A 22,810-nucleotide genomic window follows, 5' to 3' on the forward strand; every position below is an offset into this window, starting at 1 on the left:
TATACTTCTGTATTAATTTGTTTTCTTAAAAATCTTGTATCTTATAGTATTAAAAATTGTTAAAATTTATTCTAACTGTATAGCATAATTTAATGGATCAAGGCGGCAAGTTCAATATATTTCAGGCACAAATAAAAATGTTTAATGGACAGGTTTTATTTTTCATTTAAAAAAACATTATATTAATTGTTTCAAAGCAATAAATTTGCTGAGTGATTTCTTAGCTTCACATTTACTTTTGTGCTGCAGTCAAAGCCAAAAGGCTATAATTTTCTCAGACTTTGAAAAGCACCACCAGTCTTTAACAACAGGAGTAACAGGGCTTGGAAAGAAATATTTACGGATTGATCCCAGGGGAACTGTTTTGTTTTTTTTGTTTTTTTTTGTTTTTTTTTTTTTTTTGAGACAGTTTCACTCTGTTGCCCAGGCTGGAGCACAGTGGCGTGATCTCGGCTCACTTCAACCTCCACCTCCCGTGTTCAAGCGATTTTCCTGCCTCAGCCTCCTGAGTAGCTGGGATTACAGGAGCATACCACCACGTCCAGCTATTTTTTGTATTTTCAGTAGAGACAGGGTTTAACTATGTTGGTCAGGCTGGTCTTTATCTCCCGACCTCGTGATCCGCGCACCTCAGCCTCCCGAAGTGCTGGGATTACAGGTGTGAGCCAACGCGCCTGGCCCTGACAGCTTTTAATTCATATAAAAATATAATTTTATCTCTATTTCATTTCAAATTGAGAAAGCAATTCTAAATGTATTAAAAACTGGTAAAAACAAAACAAAATTATCAAACATTGCATGTTATATATTGATGATTAGTATGAAAAAGGAAATCCTAGGAGTCAAAAATCATAAAGTTTTAAATAAAAGATTGATATGTTTCACTAAGAATTCATCAGTATTTACTATATTGCAAATACAGTAAACAAAATGATAGACTACCAACTAGAAAAAATTATATGTATTTTACAGTGTTAAAGGTTTTAATAAAAATATAAAGAACTCTTAAATAATCAACCAATCAAATAGAAAAAAAGGTGGGCAAAATTTTTAAATAGTGATTTTATGGAAGAGGAAATTTGAATAGCCAACAACTGTCTGGAAACGATACTAAAAACATCAACAAGGTGGAAAATCAAAAATCAAAAATCAATAAATTACACACTTCGATCAAACAAGATGTTTCAGTCCTGGTTACTTCACAGGTTGGTAAAGATTAATGTAGTGGAAATCTCATACATTGCTGGGAAAAAATATAAGTTTTATAAACCCATTAAAAGTGATTTAATTTTCTTTAAAAATCTAGACATATGAATAAGAAGCAACCTAGTACATGAATGTAATGGTAGTTCAGTAATAAAGTTCACAACAGAAATGTTTTTTACAGCAATAAATGGAATCAAAGTAAGTGTTTCCAACAAGAAATGAAAAAATTGTGTTACCTATTAATTATATATACATAACTCCCTTTAAATAATATTCAAAGACATATAAATCACAATAGCATTTTGTTTAAAGTTACATATTTATGTGCAATATATCTAAAAGCAATTGAAAAATTTGCATAAAATAAAAATTATTGCTTCATGAGTACACAGAGAGTGAGATAGGATCATGTACAGAGATGGTATAAAATCTTCAGTTTTTTCTCTATGGGTGTGTGTTGGTGGGGGGAGGTGTATTCATCTGTATTGATTTTATTGTTGTATTTTACCCAATATTAATTGTTAAATATCCTTTGTATGTATTTAATATTTAGTTAAGTAAAAACAAAACCATCCAAATTAAAAAACATCTTTATTAAAAAGACATTATAGTATATAGCAACAAAATATGATCATCATATCTATATTTGTACTTTTATATGTTTATTTATTTTAAGCCTTTTTTAGGCATGCCAAACATGGATGACCACTATTATTTCACTTGGATTTCTTGCAACAAGGTATCATGTCAAACTAGACAAACTAAATAAATGTAAAACAAACCACTTGTTGAAACTTTGTGGAAAATTTAGAATATTCTAGTCTTTCTAATGTCTCACTTTTAAAAACTAAAGTCAATTATTTAATGTTTGAAAAGTAAATGTCCCAGGCAGAGGCAAAATGTAAATCTGTTCATCATGTAATTCATATATTGAATGTTTTAAAAGATAATTTCCTAAAGTAACATTTTATTCATGCTATAGAGCTATTTTATAGGTTTTTAAAAAAATTATTGCTGTGTAGTAGGCACTTGTAACAATGAATAACAACTGTTCATATGATCTTTAGTTGTTACACTGGTAAGGTTCACATTACTAGTGTAATGGATAGATACATTAAATTGTGATTTGCTTATTAAAAGAGGGAAGCTTAGCTTTCTTTAAGAGTAAAAAAAGAGACTTGGGAATTCAGTTAATTCTATAAAGTAGAAATAATTTATAAAGTGATACCTGAGTTGGAAACAGCATTTAACTAAATAAGAAGTCAAAGAAAAGCTATTTTAAGAAGAGTGCATAGAAAATTAGAAGGCCTGAAGGTGGGAAAGAGCAGTACGTACACTGAGAAAACTGAGTAATTCATTTGTGTGGAAAATGAAGCTGAAGGGGATAGTTGCAAGATGACTCCATTTATGATACTGAGGAGGTAATGGCTCAATTAATGTAGGGCTTCAAAAGTCACAATAGTGTGTTTAGATTTTTATCCTGAAAGCAATAAGAGGTCTTTGTAGTTAGTTCTTAACAATAGCTGCACAATCAAATTTGACTTAATATCACATTGTACATGTAGAGTGGAGGATGGTATGGTAAACAAAGAAATAACAACTAAGGCACTTTCCCTGTAATCCATGCAGTCTATTACAGAGTAAACAAAGACAATGAGAAGGGCAGGAGGAATAAAAAAAAAGATTAGTGAGGAATTTTGAATTTCAGAATTTCAGAACTTGGAGATTAAGTGGATGTGGGGGTGGTGAGCAAGAGAAAATGCTCCAAAATGTCATATTTCTGGCTTTGACAAAGTGAATTGCTCTTACATTCATTTAGATAGATTTCAAAGTAAATATATTTCAAATATAGCCAATTATTTCTGTACTCTCTTCTATTTCATTTATCAATGTTTCCACTATGATACCTATATGAAGCCTAATTTGATTACTGAGGACTTCTAGAAATTTCTGATATTGAAAAGTGTAAGTCATCAATCTTTGTTTAGTTCAAGATTTTTGCTGGCAAAATTCTCAGTTTTTTGAATTTTCATATAGATTTAGCATCAACTTGTCAATGTCTACAAAAATAACAGCTGGAATTTTGAAAAAAAAAAATGTGTTGAAACTGCAGGTAAATTTAGATCTTATCAACATCCTCTGCTATGTCTTATCCATGCCTGTGGAATATATGTTTATTTTTCTAAGTCATTTTTAATTTCTTTCTTTTGTAGTATGCAGTCTTGCTCCTTTTTTTGTTAAATTTATTTCTAAGTATTGCTTTTTAACTTTGATTATATGAAAATAATATTTCCAAAATTTAATTTTTGGATTGTATATTGCTAGTTTAAAAAATGCACTTGCTCTATTACATTCACATTGCATTCTACAGTCTTATTGAACTCGTAGATAACTTGTAGTCTTATATTTTTTGTAGGTTCATTAGGATTTTATACATACAAGATCATGTCATCTGTGATTAGAGAGAGTTTTACTTCTTGTATTTCAATTGGAATGTCTTAATTTATTTTTCTTGCATAGTAGGCTTGGATAAAACCTCCAATACAGTGTTAAATAGAAGTGGTGAAAAGTAGACATCCTTGTATTGTTCCTGAACTTAGCAGAAAAACATTTAGATTTTGATGATTTTTCAGGTTAAGAAAATTTCTTTCTATTTGTAATTTCAATGTTTTTTAATCACAAAAGAGTATTGGATTTTGTCATATGTTTTCCTTTTGCATATCTTAAAAATATTATGTGTTATTTGCTATGATGTGATCTATATATACAACATATATACATACACACACACATATATACATATATATACATATATACATACACATACACACAAAATATATATATATACAATTTTTTTTTTTTTTTTTTGAGATTGAGTCTTGCTCTGTTGCCCAGGCTAGAGTGCAGTGGCATGATTTCAGCTCACTGCAAGCTCCGCATCCTGGGTTCACACCACTATCCTGCCTCAGTCTCCTGAGTAGCCAGGACTACAGGCACCCGCCACCACACCCAGCTAATTTTTGTATTTTTAGTAGAGACGGGGCTTCAATGTGTTAGCCAGGATGGTCTTGATCTCCTGACTTCGTGATCCAGCTGCCTCAGCCTCCCAAAGTGCTGGGATTACATGCATGAGCCACCGTGCCTGGCCATATATTTTAATTTATTTTGATGGCATAATACAATGATTGATTTTCATACAATGAACTACCCTTGCATTCCTTGACCAATTCCACTTTGCCATAGTGTATTATCCTTTCATATGTTTCTATATTTGGTTTTCTAGTATTTTATAGGACTTTTGAATTAATACTCATAAGAATTTTTTCATCTGCAATTTTCTCTTCCTGTAATGTTATTGCAGGAAGTGCCATTTTGATATTAAGGATTGACTGGACTCATGGGATGACATTGATAATATCTAATTCTCATAATTTTGGAAGAGTTTTTGAAGGATCAGTGTTAACTTTTTTCTAAACACTCTGTAGATTTTGTTAATGAAACCATATGAGCATAGATTTTTCATCCAGGGAATGTATTTTGGTTTCTAATTCAATCTCTATTTATTATAGGCCTACTTAGGTTTTCTTTTTCTTCTTGAGTCTGTCCCAGTAGTTTTTGTCTTTCACAAAATGCATTTATTTTATGTAGATCATCTAATTTATTCGCATACACTTATTCAGAGTATGTCCTTATAGTTCATTTGATTTCTGAATGTTTTTTAATTATGTCATTAGCAAACTTCTTGCATTCCCGATTATAGTAATTTCAGATTCTGTCTTTATTTTCTTGTTTAGTCTAGGTGGGGGTTTCAAATTTTTGAATGGTTTCAAAGAATCAATTTCAGGTTTCATTGATGTTATCTCTACTTTTTTCTATTCATTAATTGATCAATTTTCTTTTACACCCTATTTATGGAAATGCAAATTATTATAGCCATTATAGAAAACATTATGCAGGTTCCTCAAAAAATGAAACAAAGAACTATCATATGATAAAGAAATCCCATTACTGAGTACATATATGTATTAGTCCGATCTCATGCTGCTATAAGGACATAGCCAAGACTGGGTAATTTATAAAGGAAAGAGGTTTATTGACTCACAGTTTTGTAGACTGGGAAAGCCTCGGGACACTTACAATTATGGTGGAAGGGGAAGAAAACGCATCCTTTTTCACATAACAGCAGGAGAGAAAAGTGCAGAGCGAAAAGGGAAAAGGCCCCTCATCAGATTTCATGAGAACTCACTCACTATCATGAGAAAAGCATGGTGGAAACCGTCTCCATGATTCAATTACCTCCCACCAGACCTCTCCCATTACAGGTAGGGATTAGAAGAACTACAAGATGAGATTTGGTCGGGGGGTCACAAAGCCTGACACATTATTCTGCCCTTGGTCCCTCCCAAAACTCACATCCTCACATTTCAAAACACAATTATGTCTTTCCAAGAGTTTCCCAAAATCTCAACTCATTTCAGCGTAAACTCAAAAGTCAAAGTACAAAGTCTCATGTGAGACAAGACAAGTCCCTTCTGCCTATGAGTCTGTAAAATCAAAAGCAAGTTAGTTACTTCCTAGATACAATGGAAGTACAGGAATTTGGTAAATACACCCATTCCAAATAAGATAAATTGGCCAAAACAAAGGGGTTACAGGCTCTACTCAGGTCTGAAATCCAATGAGACAGTAATTAAATCTTAAAGCTCTGAAATAATCTCCTTTGACTCCACGTCTCACATTGAGGCAACGTTGATGCAAGAGGTGGGCTCCCAAGGCCTCAGGCAGTGTCACACCTGTGGCTTTGCAGGGTACAGTCCCACCTCCTGGTTGTTGTCACAGGCTGTTGTTGAGTGTCTGCAACTTTTCCAGGTGCACTGTGCAAGCCATTGGTGGATCTACCATTCTGGGATCTGGAGAATCATGGACCTCTGATCACAGCTCCACTAGGTAGTGCCCCAATGCGGACTCTATGTGGAGACTCCGACCCCACATTTTCCTTCTGCACTACCCTGGCAAAACTTCTCCATGAGGGCTGCACCCCTGCAGCAAACTTTGGCCTGGGCATCCAGGTGTTTCTATACATCCTCTGAAATCTAGGCAGAGGTTCCTAAACCTCCATGTTTGACTTTTGTGTACCTGCAGGCTCAACATCACATGGAAGCTGCCAAGGCTTGGGGCTTGCACCTACTGAAGCCATGGCCCAAGCTATTCCTTGGCCCCTTTTAGACACAGCTGGAGTGGCTAGGATGCAGGGTATTAATGCCTGAGGCTGCACACAGCCGAAAGGCCATGGGAACAACTCATGAAACCACTTTTTCCTGCTAGGCCTCTGGACCTGTGAGGGGAGGGCTGCCATGAAGGTCTCGGACATGCCCTAGAGACATTTTTCCCATTGTCTTGGTGATTAACATTTGTCTTATTTGTTACTTATGAACATTTCTGCAGCAGGTTTGAATTTCTCACCATAAAATAGAGTTTTCTTTTCTATTGAATTAACTCAATTTTAAATTACACAAAAACTTTGCTCCAATATATCTTCATCCCCCATCTTTTTAGCTATTATTACCATATAGATTACATCTTTATATATTATAAACCCATCAACAGCTTTATAATTATTGCTATATGCATTGTCTATTAAGCTGCATATCAGGAGAAAAATATTACAAATAAAAATCTAAACTGTATTTTAATGTTAAATACATAGTTACTTTTCCCAGTATCCTTTATCTTTTTATCTGGTTTCAAGTTACTATCTTGTGTCTTTTTATTTTAGCATGAAGAATAGCCTTTAATATTTATTTTAGGGAAATTTGGCTTGGTACCAATTCTACTAGCTTTGTTTATCTAGCACTATCTTAATTTCTACTTTACTTTTGAAGAATAATTTTGACAGATATAAAACTCTTGGAAGAGTCTTTTTATTTTAGTACATCGAATATATTATCCCATTGCCTCTTATCTGTATAGTTTCTGGCGATAAGTCAGCTATTAATTTTACTGAGGAGTTCTTATACAAGGTGAATCACTTTTCTTTTGGTGTTTTCCAATTCTCTGTGTTTGGCATTAGATGTTAAAGCTGAACTTACTCATATATTTACATCTAGTAATGTGAATAACTCTGTAAGTAAAAAGCATATGCATCAAGAACATACAAAAATGTTAATAGCACCACCATTCCTAATGGCTTCAAACTAGAGCTATTTGTGATATGTTTAATGTTAAACAAAATATAATGTATATACGTATTTTGCTAGATATTTTTATGACATATTTGAAACTACATATGTGTGTGTACATATATATCTACATATAAATATATAAAGTTGGGGTAAGTAGAGTAATAAAAAAGCAGCATCATTAGAAAAGTTGTAACAACATTTGAGCTTTGAAGAATAAGTAGACACATTTTGTCATTTCCAAACATAAGTAAAAATTTAGAAATAATAAAAGCTAGCCTGTAAGCAACTAAAATAGTTTCCTAAAAATTCAGGGGAAAATACTGGTATTTGTTTTAAGATAGATAAAAGATCAGATTTCTTTATACAAATATTTTTAAAAGTCATATAAAAATAAAGGGTGTGCCGGGCGCAGTGGCCCACACTTGTAATCCCAGCACTTTGGGAGACTGAGGTGGGAAAATCACCTGAGGTCAGGAGTTCAAGACCAGCCAGGCTAACATGGTGAAACCCAGTTTCTACTAAAAATACAAAAAATTAGTCTAGCGTGGTGGTGAAGACCTGTAATCCCAGCTATTCTGGAGGCTGAGGCAAGAGAATTGCTTGAACCCAAGAGGCAGAGGTTGCAGTGAGTCTAGATCGCCCCATTGCACTCCAGATTGGGCAACAGAAGTGAAACTCTGTCTAAAAAAAAAAAAAAAAGGTGGAAACCACTGTTAAAGAGACATGCTGAAATCCATCTACAACTAATAACATAATAATTTAAAAAAACATTTGACAAAACCTCAAAAATTCCCTGGTGTAATTTAATTTTGTATATACAATCTAAATCTAAAAGTATTATAGTAATTACATATAACAGTACACGATAAGAAATGATGCTTCCAAATAAAGGTTCAGTTAAACTGGATTTGCACTACACTATATACATTGACTTGCAGTTTCTGGGACTAATGAATTAAAGAGAATATTTAGATTCTAGAGAGGTGAGCATTATGAAAATTATAAATGAGTTTATTAATAATGTCTTATTCTCTAAAGATCAAGGCTGTTTATACATATATACACACATATATTTGTGTAAATAATATAATAGGGTTGTATAGTACTCTATAACCAGATAAAAAATTTTGCCATTCTCCAAAACTTTAACATTAAATGAGGGAACTCTAGAGAATGTAAGTGACATAAAGAACAAGCATTTTTTTTTTTTTTTCCTAAAGGGAGAATACATGTATACTGCATACACATGAAGATTTTCTTTGATAATATTATGCTATCAGAGCCTACTATCATGCATAGAAAATAGATGTGCATGCAATAAAAAGTTTTAATGAAGAAATAACTTAATTAATTGTGTCTTAATTTCTTTCATTGATATTTTATAGTTTTCAGTGTACAAATCTTTCACCTCCATGGTAAAATTTATTACTAGTTATTTTTACACTATCATAAGTGAGCTTGTTTTGTTGATTTCCTTTTCATCTGAGTCATTACTTGTATAGAAATGCTACTGCTTTTTGTGTGTTGATTTTGTATCTTGTAACTTTACTGAATTTATTTATTAGTTCTAAAAGATTTTATGAGGGCTTCCGGGTTCTCTACATATAGATATGCCATATACTAATAAAAATACAATATTGTGTTGCTTAGCACTTTCTTCATGACCATATATGATAGTAGTCCCTTAAGAATATCATAGAGCTAAAGAAAAATCCGTGTTGCCTAGTGACATCGTAGCCATCATGACATTATAAGTACAAGGCATTATTACTCATTTGTTTGTGGTCATGCTGATGGAAACAAATCTACTGTGCTGCAAGTTGTACAAAGATACTTGGCAATAACCATAAATGACTATGTTACCGGTTTACGTATTTACCATACTATACCTTTTATTGTTATTTTAAACTGTATTCCTTTGACTTACTTAAAAAAATAAGTTAGCAGTATAATAGCCTCAGGTAGGTCCTTCAGGAAGTATTCCGGAAGAAGACATTATTGTAGAAGATGACAAAGCCATGTGTGTTATTATCCCTGAAGACTTTCTGGTGGGACAAGATATAAAGATGGAAGAGAGAGACATTGTTAATTATGATTTTGTGCGGGCCTAGGCTAATGTATGTGTATGCTTCTTAGTTTTTAACAAAAACATTTAAAAAGTAAAAAAAATAAAATAAAGTAATTAAAGATAGTAGAATAAGGATATAAAGAAAATATTTATGTGTAGCTGTACGATGACTGTGTGTTTTAATCTTAGTGTTATTATAAAAGATTTAAAAAGTTAAAGAATTCAAAAGTTTAGAAGTTTAAAAAGGTAGAGTAAGCTAAGGTAAATTTATTAGTAAATATAGTAAAAAAATATATATTTCATGTATACTAAGTGTACAGTGTTCATGGAACAACACTGTGGTGTACAGTATTGTTCTAGACCTTCATATTCACCTTCCACTCAACTTCCAGTCCTGTAAGCTGCTTTCATGTTGAGTGTCCTATACAGGTATACTATTTTTAAATCTTCTATACCATATTTTTACTGAACCTTTTCAATATTCAGCTATGTTTAGAAACACAAATATTTAACATTGTGTTATAATTGCCTACAGTATGTAACACAGTAACATGCTGTACAGGTTTGTAGCCTGGGAGAAATAGACTATCACATATAGCCTAGGTGTGTAGTGGGCTATAGATTTAGATTTGTATAAGTACACTCTATGATGTTCACACATGATGAAATCCCCTAATGGCACATATCTCAGAACACATCCCTGTCATTAAGTGAAACATAACATAATTTTTCTTTTTTCTTTTCTATTTGATGCCTTTTGTTTTTTCTTTTCTTCTTTTCTTGTCTAATTGCTCATGCTAGTACTTCCAGTATTATGATAAACAGAAGTGGGGAGAGTGTACATCCATGCCTTGTTCTGGACCTGAATGGAAAATCTTTTGGATGAAATTACTATCTCATAAAAATATATGCACTGCCATGTTCATTGCAGTATTATTCATAATAAAGAAACAACCTAATTGCCCATGATGGGCAAATGGATATAGAAAATGTATACATATATACAGTGGAATATTATTCAGTTTTAAACAGATGTACCTGGAGGACATTATGCTAAGTGAAATTAGCAGACACAGAAAAGACTATTGCATGATCTCCCTGAGAATGAAACAGTAGTTACCAAGGTTAGGGGTACAGAAGAGATAAGGAGATGTATGTCAAAGGATGCAAAACAGCAGATACATAGGATGAACAATTCTAGAGAGCTAATGTACCACATAAGGACTAAAATTAATAACATTGTATTAAGATTTTTGTTAAATAAGTAGAGTTTATCTGCTCTAGTCACAAAAAACCTATGACAGATGATAGGTGTGTTAATCTTCACAACAGTATTCTTTTAGTATCTATATGGATTCAGTAACATCATGTTGTAAACCTCAAATAAACATAACATAGTTTATTTAAAAAATAAACTAATCAGATGCAATTGCTTATTTGAGGTAAACTGTAAATTAATTACTGCCTGTTTTACATGTTTTCACAGTGAAATATGCAGTTTTTCACATCAAGGATAATATCAATTTCTTTCTCTTGGTGATGCCTGTTAAGTACAGGTACTAAACATAATAAAAGCGCTTATTTTATGGTGTACCTACTATAAGTTACATACTGTAAACTCTTTTTTAAATACTACATTCTCTTTTCATATAAACCTCATTTTCCCATTTTTACAAATAAATAAGTTTTAGGGAGGTGAAGAATCTTGCCCAGGGTTTTACCTGATGGCAAGGGCCATGATGACAATCCAGGTGAAGTGAATTGACTTGAATTCAAAGCTCTTTATCTCAACCTCTATGTTATAGGTTTTTATAAACCACGTTCTACTAAAGACAAGCACTGTTTTATTTCTCTTCAGGAAACGTTATACTTTTCCACACTGTTCCTTTGGAATTACCTATGTTTTCCTACGATAAAGCTAAGTCAGGGATGGTTATTTTTAAGACTATATATTAATAGATTTCTAAATAGGTCTTGAATTTCTGACTCTTATTCAATATTAATTAACCGTAGGATGTACTAATTCATGTATTTATTTACACAGAAAATATTTTTAAGTAGCTGCTATGTGTTAAAATTGAGTTAAATGCTAATATTCATTAGTGTTTTATAACCAGTTCCAACTAATATTTTTATTTATGCAATATTTGAGGTCAAAAATCCAACTATAACTTACCTTGTATTTTATAAAATTAGATACAAAGCAGCAAAATCTGTTTTAGTATGTTTGTTATGTGTTCCATGAGTGATGAACACTTACAGGGAAATGCAATACAAATTTAAATATTGATTTTTTTATAATTTCTAGAAGATTATAGTGGCTCACTTGATGCAATAAGAAGCATTTCTATTAGGATAATTTTAGAGACAATATAAAAAGCTGGATTTTATGTGTATGTGTTTTGAGTGAGAAAACATATCATCAGTAACTATAATGGACAGTATAGACTTGCAGCATTCAAAGGAAAATCATCTCTCAGCAGTACATTTTCTGCAGCTTCATGCCAGGATAGAAATAATTTCCTACTGCTCTAGCTCTTGATAGGTGTATAGACAAGAGAGGACTAAATTTCTACTCTTCTGTTTTGCTTGTAGTGGTCATTTAATTTAAATCTTTTAAATTTTAGATATGTATTTCATCAAAATATTATATCTCAAGCATATTCAAATTGTAGTTTTAAACAATTCAGGGCAAGATAAAATTGAGAAACATTATTATAATCACGTGTGTAGAATTTAAGCTCTTAAACACTGACTTCAAAAGTCATTTGTAAGCTTTGTTAATACTGTCCATATGCAGAACCTGTTGGACTTAGTTATTGCCATTTTAATTTTATTTAATGTGATTATACTTAATTTAATTTTATGTGATGTATTAAGTGACCTGCAAGAAAAAGTTGTAGAACTGTTAATGCTATTTATGATAAGCGACCACAATGTTAAGTGCCTATTAGTGGCTTAATAGCTGCTTTAATGATATACTGACATTAAAAAAAAAAGTAAAATTATCAGTTACTGTCAAAATGAGAATATTTCCAAATATAATTTAAAGAGACAGTGGGTTTAGTTTTACTTTAACGAGATAACAGTGCGTTAGCTTTTCAACAGTCTGTATTTTTCTAACACTTTCAGGATATGTTAATTCACAGTAGATCACTGCAAAAAGGTAGTCTGCGTAATTTTCAAAAATTCAAATAAATCCATATATACAAAATTTGAAATGTTAGAAATTCTGTCGAAGTAATTACTTGAAACACAGGCAGCAAATAAGTTTATGATATCTTAATCAAGAAAATTTTATATTTATATTTATTTCAGAAATTATAAATATTACTATATAGATATAATAACATAGATGACTTACTCACAGATTAGGGTTTTTTCTTCTACTCATTTAGAAAACTTAATTTAATTGCTACCTACCTTTACTTCTATTTGACGAAGACTGTCAGGGACACCCTGATCATTTTTGGCAATTTAAAGATTTGGCCATCAAAATATAGGGACAGAAGGTGTATTCAAAACTTGATAAATATATAATAATGAGCATCATTAGAGAAAAAAGGCAGATCTCATAAAACATTAAATATAACTTTTTAATTAAGTTTGAAATCCACTTCTTTTTACTGTGTTCTATGTAAAAATGTTTATGGTTTATGTTTCATAAATGAATTATTTTTATAAATATTTATGCTTTGTGAATAAATTTATTAATTTGATACTTTTATTTATATGTTTAAAAATTTTACACAATATAGTTATATCTAATTTACATATAAATAGAATTTAAATTGTATACAGCTTTAGAAAACCCAGAATTGAGTTTCATAAACAAAGGTCAGTAATAGTTTCAATAATAACAGTAAATTTCCAGGTAAATCCAGGACTATGGGATGTTGCAACATAGAATATATATTAAATAATTAACAATGAGAACTGTCTGCGTGAGCCTGTCTATTCGGAAAAGGAGAAAAAAAAAGAAAGGAAAAAAGGAAAAAACAAAGAAACACAAGTGCTCACTCAGCTGGTTGGATGACAGTTTTAACAAACAAAATGGGTTAAGCACATTGTTAACACACTGCCCTGTGTTTTGACTATTAAAATAAAAACACTACCACCACCAAAATGTAGTCTTAATGATACAAAGAACTATAAAGGAGAAAAATACACTCATAATGTCAGTTAATATTTGGAAATTTGAAATGGATGGAGTCGTGAAGCAAAAAATTAGATACTTTGATGTCTACTACAAAGAAGGATGTAAGTGAAAAGGAAGCTGTTTCACACTGTAGGACCCAGTAAATGTTCAGAAATTGTATGAGGTGGGTACCTCAAAGTGCATAGGTGAGAAATGGGATGAATACTAATGAATTTATTCACAGTCTGTTTATAAAGTATTCAGAATTGCAATTCCTCTTTTTTACCTAGGCAGGAGACGGGGGCTTTATTCCCTTAAAAAATGGAAACATACAATATCTGGGCCTGCGGCACATTGCACTCCAGGGGATGAGAAAAGATGCTTGAACTGTGAACAGTGGGGCTTCTCAGAAATCCAAATCTACTAGCTCCCAGAATGCTACCAGAAAGCTTCTTTCACTACCTCTGTGGCCACTAGCCCTACATTCTTGGCTCAATATAAAGCATCCTCCCCAGAGGAACGCTTGGCCAAAAAGAGTAAAATGGAATATTTAGATGCTGCACTTGTTTTCTCAAAATAAAGAGACCAATCAATTCCCTATAAAAATTCCTCCACATTCAACTCCTGCTCCTCCATTGCTCCCAATAAGCTTTTGAGCTTTTTACTCAGTTTTCCATTTAAAGAATTAAGAACTAATATATAGTTGACCATTAGACAACATGGGGTCTAGGGATGACCCTTGCACTGTTCAAAATTCACATATAACCTTGACTCTCAAAAAACTTAATTACTAATAACCTGCTGTTGACTGAAAGCTTTAGCAATAACATAAACCATTGATTAACCAATTTTGTATATTGTATACTGTATTCTTACAACAGCATAAGCTATAGAAAAGCAAATGATGGTCGGGCGTGGTGGCTCACGCCTGTAATCCCAACACTTTGGTAGGCCAAGGCGGGCGGATCACAAGGTCAGGAGATCGAGACCATCCTGGCTAACATGGTTAAACCCCGTTTCTACTAAAAATTTTTTTAAAAATTAGATTAAAAAAATTAGACTGGCATGGTTGCGGGAGCCCGTAGTCCCAGCTACTTGGGAGGCTGAGGCAGGAGAACGGCATGAACCCAGGAGGCGCAACTTGCAGTGAGTTGAGATGGCGCCACTGCACTCCAGCCTGTGCAACAGAGTGAGACTCCATCTCAAAAAAAGAAAAAAGAAAAAGAAAAAGAAAAGAAAAGAAAATGTTATTTAAAACTCATAAGATGAAATATATTTAATATTCATTGAGTGGAAATGGATCATTTTAAAGGTCTTTACCCTTGTTGTCTTCTTGTTGAGGAATCTTAGGAGAAGAGGAAAGAAAAGGGGTTTGTCTTGCTATATCTGGAGTGGCAGAGTGAACGGAAATCTGTATGTAAGCGGACCCACACAGTTCTAACCTGTGTTGTCCAAGAGTCACCTGCACATGGTAGAAAACTTATCAAGAGGAGGTGGAACAAGATGGAGAAATAGAAGGCTCCACTGATCATCCCCTCACAAGACACCAATTTAACAACTATCTGCACATAAAAGCACCTTCATAAGAACCAAAAATTACATGAGCATTCACAGTACCTGGTTTTAATTTCATGTCACTGAAGGAGACACTGAGGAGGTAGAAAAAACAGTCTTGAATTGCTGCCACCCCTCTATCCCCCCACAGTAGAGGTGTGAAGAGAGAAAATCTGAGCTACTTGGGAGACGGAGAGTATAGCAATTGTGGGACAGTGCGTTGAACTCAGTGCTGCTCTGTTATAGAAGAAAGCAAAACCCGAATAACTCAGCTAATGCCAGCAGACAGAGGGAGCATTTAGCCCAGTACTAAACAGAGAAGACTCACTTATGCCAGCAGTTGGAACTTAGGTTCCCGCATGCTTCGCTACCACAGGCTAAAGTGCTCTGGGGATCTAAATAAGTTTGAAATGCAGTCTAGGCCACAAGGACTGCAACTCCAAGGTTGCAGGAGTGCTGAACAGGGCTCAGACCCTGGGGACTTCGGGGACATGGAACCTACTGAGACACCAGGTGGGGTAGCTAAGGAAGTGCTGGTGCCACACCTCCCCTAACTCCAGGTGCCACAGCTCATGGCTCCAAAAGGGACCCTTTCCTTCCACTTGAGAAGAGGAGAGGAAATAGAGGGAAAACCTTTGACTTGAATTGCAAATACTAGATTAGTCACTTCAGGGAAGGGCATTGGTCAGAGTCATGAAAGCCCCTGTCTTCTCAGTGAGAAGAAGTGTGAGTTTGAATACAATGGGGGGCAATTTTGCCCTAAGCAGTTCCCAGCTTGACTTTCCCCTTTAGCTGAGTGATTTTGGGGCCCCAAGATTTATTTTCCTTTCACAGTATGTATGATCATAGCATGAACAGATTATTCACAAAAAAACAAATCAAATATACATGCAAAAGATATTTCTTCATGATTAATCATAAAAAAACAACTTGATAATTTAACGTGTAATTATGTCAAAATACATATAATATATAAGTAGTACTACTTATATTATAAATTATAATACATATTATATGTACTATATATACATCATATAAATGCATATGACTTCTAGACTGTGGAGTTATGGTAGTTTTTTTTTTTACTTTAATAAGTAAATGTAATTATAATAGAATGTGATCTTTTTGTTAAAACATTAACTGGGATTGTATATATATTGGTACTACTTACTATTTTATATATATAATATTAAAGTAGTAGTACTTATACATTATAACATTATAATATATAAGTAGTAGAAATACTACTATATACATATATTAGTAGTAAGAAGCATTGATAAGGATAAAAAGAAATGCATGTTCTCATATGTTTTTGGCAGAAGATTTTATAAAAAACTTCTGAAAAGTATTTTATTAATATGTATCAATATGTGATATATATATCTTTTGACAAACATTTCTGCTTCTAGAGTTGCTGTCTAATGAAATAATTTGATTAACATGAGAATAACTTGTAATTTGTAAAACTGAACTCAGAAATCTTCAAATTTATGGTAAATATGAATCTTTATGTCTGAATTGTACAAAATAAGAATAACTGAAAAATGCCAAATAATCACAAACATATGGATTTTGTTAAACTATGGTAGACATACAGTATAATATGGTACTATGAAATTCTTTATGTGATAAGGATATCGTATGTGTTGTTTTAGTCCAGTTAACAATTTACATGTATTAAGCTCAATGTAGTTAAAAAATGATCTCATTTTATAACTTTTTTTCTTTTTTGGAGACAGTGTCTCCCTCTGTCACCCAGGCTGGATTGCAGCGGCCTGATCTTGGCTCACTGCAACCTCTGTCTCAGGGGTTCAAGTGATTCTCCTGCTTCATCCTCCCGAGTAGCTGGGATTTAAAGAGCCTAGCACCATGCCTCGCTACTTTTTTTTTTTCTTTTTTTTTTTTTTTTGTAGTTTTAGTAGAGATGAGGTTTTGCCATGTTGGCCAGACTGGTCTTGAACGCCTGACCTCAAGTGATCCACGCCCCTTGGTCTCCCAAAGTGCTGAGATTACAGGCATGAGCCACTGCGCCTGGCCTAGAGCTGTTTTTAGGAACTGGGGTTCACTGCGACCTCCGAGATTGCGCCTCTGAACTCCAGCCTGAGCGACAGAGTAAGACCTTACCTTGAAAAAACAACAACAACAAAAACAACAAGGGTTGACTAATGCTTAAACACATCTGTTTTGCATGTCAGAATTGTGATATTTCACAACCAATATGCAATATAGGAATTATTTTTAAATCGACTATGTTTTTAGATTAATTTTTCTAAATTAAATAGCAGTCTGTTAACTTTAAGGTAGGGACAAACTCTAGCATAGATATATGTTTTTGGTATAACGTTTAGTGATAAATTAGTAAAAGAGTATAATAAAAATCAAATTTTTTTGAAAATCAATATATTGAAAATTTATGGACAAATATATAACCTTATTAACATTAACAATGATTATCTCACTTTTTAGTATTATGTTTAGTTTAAATACCATACTTTTTCTTCCTGTGGTGCATAATACAGTTGTAATGGTTAATACTGAGTGTCAACTTGATTGGATTGAATGATACAAAGTATTGATCCTGCATGTGTCTGTGAGGGTGTTGCCAAAACAGATTAACGTTTGAGTCAGTGGGCTGGGAAAGGCACACCTACCCTTAATCTGGGTGGGCACCATCTAATCAAGTGCCAGCACAGCTAGAATATAAACAGGCAGAAAAATGTGGAAAGAGAGACAGGCCTAGCCTCCCAGCAAACATCTTTCTCCCATGCTGGATGCTCCCTGCCCTCAAACATCAAACTCCAATTTCTTCAGCTTTGGAACTCGACTGACTCTCCAGGCACCTCAGCCTGCAGACAGCTTATTGTGGGACCTTGTGGTTGTGTGAGTTAATACCTAATAAACTCCTCTCTGTCTCTCTGTATATATATAATTATGTATATAATCTCTCTATAATATACGTATTTTATGTGTGTGGGTATATATATATATAAAATATTCTATTAGTTCTATCCCTCTAGAGAACCCTGACTAATACAAATTTTTGTACCAGGAGTGGTTCTAGAGAAACAGAATATTAAGAATGGAGTTCTTTCATTGGTTTTGGGGTTTCTAGAGTTGGTTGCTTAATATGATTAGACCCCAAATGCTAAGAACTCTACTTCTAATATTATGAAGAGCACTGATAGTCCTTGGCAGAAACTGTTTAGAGAGTTATACAAAACAAATACATTTGACACTCCTGATTCACTCCTGATTCACTGTTCATGAGAGGCAAGGAGCTTAGTGACTATACATAATAACTTTGAACGTAGTTGGAGAACCAAGAAACATAATGAAGCTGGTTAGTTGCTCCTATATTCAGTGGACAAAGTGATGAAAGAAAATGAACTCAGGGATTCTGTCTCCCAGATTCAGAAGCAGATACTGAGCCTCAAATCTGATAAGATTGCCCTGAGTGAGAGTCATATCTCCCGTAAAGAAAGAGCTGAAATTGCAGAAAAACAGACACAAGCTCTTATCATGTAAGTGGCTGACCTGCAATGAAAGGTGCATGCACAGCCTCGCCAGGTGTCTACTGTTAAAGTGAGAGTATTACTGGAAAAGAATGAAACACTGCAACCCGGAATGTGGACATGTGGCGAGACCCTAGTAAAGTTGGGGACACTGAGCTTGTAAACTAAAATAGAGCTTTTTTGCCAAAAAGAAACAGCTGTCCCATCTCCAGTAGTAGCCACATCCCCTGCCCGACCCATGCTGCCATTAGCCTTTTCACCTTTATCTGAGGAGATGAATCCTTCCCTGCCTGAGGCAAGAGTGATGGCCTCCCCGAGGAAGTCGCCAGGCAAGTTGATTCTCTTCAGGAGCCACTTCCAACACCCATGTTTGCTTCTAGACCTATAACTAGACTAAAGTCCCGTCGGGCATCTAGAGGTGAAGTTGAGAGTGTGACACGTGAGGAGGTGCACTACACTTGAAAAGAACTGCTTGAGTTCTCTAATTTATATAAGCAGAAATCTGAAGAAAAGGCATGTGAATGGACATTATGGATGTGGGATAATGGTAGAAGGAACACAGAGTTGAATCAGGCTGAATGTGTCGATTTGGGGTCACTAAGTAGGGACATGGAATTTAATATTGCAGCTCAGGGAGTTAACAAAGGTTTTAATAGTTTATTTGCTTGTTTAGTGGAAATATGGATTAAAAGATGGCCCACTGTGAGTGAGCTGAAAATACCTGATCTCCCTTGGTTTAATGTAGAGAAAGCGATCCAAAGGCTTAGGAAGATTAAGCTGGTGGAGTCGATTAGTCACTTTAGAATTATTCATCCAAGCTAGGAGAGTCCAGAAGATATACCCTTGACCAATGCCTTCTGAAATAGATTTGTGAAGGCAGTACCTGCATCTTTGAAGAGCCCTGTAATTGCTTTTTTTTTTTCTGTATGTCAGATCTAATGGTAAGAACTGCAGTCACTCAACTAAAAAATGTAAATACAAAGGGAATAATTTGATTCCGGGGTGGCAGGGGCCAAATGGTGGCACTCAACCATCAAAGGCAAGGTAGGCGTAGCTACTATAATGGACAAACAGCAGAGACAAAGCAGCAATCAGAATACTCTGACTTGTGTAGAGCTCTGGCACTGGCTAACTAACCACGGGGTTCCTAGAAATGAAACGGATAGGAAGTCTACTGCATTTCTACTTAATTTATACAAGCAGAAAATTTCTAGGTCAAATGGGCAGAAAACTAATTTGAATTATAAAAACAGAATCACAGCCCATCAATCAGTCTCCAGACTTGAGCCAGTTTACAGACCCAGAATCCCTTGAGTGAAGGGGAAGCCGGGTCCCCTTGAAGTAGGACACCACTGGATACCAAGAATTTATGCAGTGAATCTTTCTCTCATTTTTCCCCAAGGAGACTACTGTCCTTTTTCCAGGGTAATTGTGCATTGGGGAATGGGAAATAATCAGACTTTTTGGAGACTACTGGACACTGGTTCTGAGCTGATATTGATTCCAGGGGATCCAAAACCTAATACAGTCCTCCAGTTAAAGTAGAGGCTTATAGAAGTTAGGTAATTAATGGAGGTTTTGCTCAGGTCCCACTTACAGTGGTTCCAGTGGGTCCCTGGACTCATTTTGTAGACATTTTCCCAGTGCCAGAATACATAATTGGCATAGACATACTTAGCAGTTGGCAGAACCCCCACATTGGCTCCCTGACTGGTAGGGTGAGGGCTATTATGGTGGGAAAGGCCAAATGGAAGCCGTTAGAGCTGCCTCTACCTAGGAAAACTATAAATCAAAAAACAATATTGTGTCCCTGGAGGGATTTTGGAGATTAGAGTGCCACCATCAAGGACTTGAAAGATGCAGAGGTCATGAATCCCACTACATACTCATTCAACTCTCCCATTTGGCCTGTGCAGGATACAGATGGATCTTGGAGAATGACAGTCAATTCTCATAAGCTTAACCAAGTGGTGACTCCAATTGCAGCTGCTGTACCAGATGTGGTTTCATTGCTTGAGCAAATTAACACATCTCTTGGTGGCTGGTATGCAGTCATTGACTTGGCAAATGCCTTTTTCTCCATTCTTGTCCATAAGGCCCACCAGAAACAATTTGCCTTCAGCTGGCAAGGCCAGCAATATATCTCTACTGTACCACCTCAGTGGTATATACATTCTCTGGCTTTGTTTCATAGCCTTGTTTGGAAACACTTTGATAGATTTTCGCTTCCATGAGATATCACACTGATTCATTACATTGATGGTATTATGTTGATTGGGTCCAATGAGCAAGCAGTAACAAACACACTGGACTTATTGGTGAGACATTTGTGTGCCAGAGGATAGGAAATAAATCCAACTAAAATTTACGGACTTTTTACCTCAGTAAAATGTTTAGGGTTTCAGTGATGTGGGACCTGTGGAAATACTCCTTCTAAGGTGAAGGATAGGTTGCTGCATTTGGCCCCTCCTAAAACCAAGGAAGAGGTACGATGCCTAGTAGGCATGTTTGGTTGTGTTACTCTGACCTATTTATTGAGTGACCTGAAAGGCTGCCAGTTTTGAGTGGGGTCCAGAACAGGAGAAGGCTCTGCAACAGGTCCAGGCTGCTGTGCAAACTGCTCTGTCACTTGGGCCATATGATCCAGCAGATCCAATGGTGCTTAAGATGTCAGTGAAATATAGGTATGCTGTTTGGAGCCTTTGGTGCGCCCCCATAAGTGAATCACAGCAGAAGCCTCTAGGATTTAGGAGCAAGGCCCTGCCATCTTCTGCAGATCACTACTCTCCTTTTGAAAGTCAGCTTTTAACCTGTTACTGGGCTTTGGTGGAAACTGAACGTTTGACTATTGGTCATCAAGTCACCATGCAACCTGAACTATTATCATAAACTGGGTGCTTTCTGACCCATCTAGCCATAAAGTGGGTTATGCACAGCAGCATTCCATCACTGAATAAAAGTGGTATATACATGACTGGACTTGAGCAGGTCCTGAAGGCACAAGTAAGTTACATGAGGAAGTGGATCGAATGCCCATGGTCTCCACTCCTTCCACCCTGGCCTCTCTCCCCTAGCCTGCACCAATTACCTCATGGGTAGTTTCCTATGATACATGGACAGAGGAAGAGAAGACTAGAGCCTGGTTCACAGATGAGTCTGCATGATATTCAGGCAACACTAAAAAATGGACAGCTGCAGCACTACAGTCCATCTCTAGGACATCCTTGAAGGACAGCAGTGAAGGGAAATCTTCTCAGTGGGCATAACTTCAAGCAGTGCACCTGACTGTGCACTTTGCATGGAAAAATAAATGGCCAGATGTCTGATTATATACTGATTAATGGGCTGTGGCCAGTGGTTTGGATGGATGGTCAGGGACTTGGAAGAATGATGATTGGAAAATTGGTGACGAAGAAATTTGGGGAAGAGGTATGCAGCTGAGCCTCAATGAGTCATCAAAACTGTGAAGATATTTGTATCTCATGTGAGTGCTTACCAATGGATGAGTCCAGCAGAGGAGAATTTTAATAATCAAGTGGATAGGATAACCCGTCTGTGGACACCACATAGCCTCTTTTCCCAAGCACCTCTGTCATCACCCAATGGGCCCATGAACACAGTGGTCATGATGGCAGGGATGGAGGTGATGCATGGACTCAGAAACATGGACTTCCACTCACCAAGGCTCACCTGGCTATGGCCTCTGCTGAGTGCCCAATTTTCCAGCAGCAGAGATCAACACTGAGCCCTTGATATGGCACCATTCCTCGGGGTGATTAGCCAGCTACCTGGTGGCAGGTTGATGACATTGGACTTCTTCTGTCACGGAAAGGGCAGAGGTTTGTCCTCACTGAAATAGACAGTTACTCCGGATATGGGTTTGCCTATCCTCCATGCAATGCTTCTGACAAGACTATCATCCATGGACTCACTGAATGCCTCATCCACCATCATGGTATGCAATACAACATTGCCTCTGACCAAGGCACTCACTTTATAGCTAAAGAAGTGCAGCAGTGGGCTCATGCTCATGGCATTCACTGGTTTTACTGTGTTCCCCATCATCCTGAAGCAGCTGGATTGATAGAACAGTGGAATGGCCATTTGAAGTCACAATTACAATGCCAACAAGGTGACAACACTTTTC

General features: G+C 35.4%; 1 long non-coding RNA gene across 1 annotated transcript in view; it reads right to left on the reverse strand.

Annotated features, from left to right (window-relative positions):
• Nucleotides 1–22,810, reverse strand: part of LOC105472994 (uncharacterized) — a 209,799-nt gene that overhangs the window by 129,644 nt on the left and 57,345 nt on the right. Inside the window, exon 3 of the long non-coding RNA XR_981983.2 lies at nt 9,278–9,433. This is a non-coding gene — a long non-coding RNA (uncharacterized lncRNA). The remainder of the gene's footprint in view (nt 1–9,277; nt 9,434–22,810) is intronic.

This window comes from Macaca nemestrina, chromosome 6 (genome assembly GCF_043159975.1).
Source record: "Macaca nemestrina isolate mMacNem1 chromosome 6, mMacNem.hap1, whole genome shotgun sequence".
Taxonomy (NCBI): domain Eukaryota; kingdom Metazoa; phylum Chordata; class Mammalia; order Primates; family Cercopithecidae; genus Macaca; species Macaca nemestrina.